The 512-nt window shown below is 51.0% G+C and overlaps 1 protein-coding gene across 1 annotated transcript in view; it reads right to left on the reverse strand.

Annotated features, from left to right (window-relative positions):
* LOC119593869 (E3 ubiquitin-protein ligase RNF220-like) overlaps nt 1-512 on the reverse strand; it is a 6,351-nt gene that overhangs the window by 3,297 nt on the left and 2,542 nt on the right. The gene's annotated exons all lie outside the window — the stretch shown is intronic.

A 512-nucleotide genomic window follows, 5' to 3' on the forward strand; every position in this document is an offset into this window, starting at 1 on the left:
GAGCCTTGTTGACGCGTCCATCTGATGACCCAATGGAGCTGTGAATCGATGCCACTTCCCCCACTCGATGCCCCCCCCCCCTTTACGCCCTCCCTCCCCACTCTCCTCCCTTTTATCTCCACTTCGCTGCTTTCTAGTTCTTCTCTTCCTCTTTTCTTCCTTTCTCTTGTTCATTCCTACTTCTACCTCCCTCTCCTGTCACTCTCTTCTCTCCTCAACTCTTTCTCTTCACTCCCTTCCTCTCCTCCCTTTCTCTTCGCTCTTTCCTCCCTTCCTTTCTCCTTACCTCCTCCCTTTATCCTATTCTTTCCTCTTTCCTCTCCTCTTCCCCTTCACTTCGATCTCCGCTTTGCCTTTTTCTCCTCACTCCTCCCTTTCCCCTCATTCTCTCCTGATCCCCCTATCTTTCTCCTCACTCTTTCCTCCATTCCTCCTCCTTCATTCCTGTTTTCCTTCCCCCCTTTGGTCCGATTGGCACTCATTCCAAATCCCGCAGGAATCCATTAGAACAC

Source organism: Penaeus monodon, chromosome 33 (assembly GCF_015228065.2).
Source record: "Penaeus monodon isolate SGIC_2016 chromosome 33, NSTDA_Pmon_1, whole genome shotgun sequence".
NCBI lineage: Eukaryota > Metazoa > Arthropoda > Malacostraca > Decapoda > Penaeidae > Penaeus > Penaeus monodon.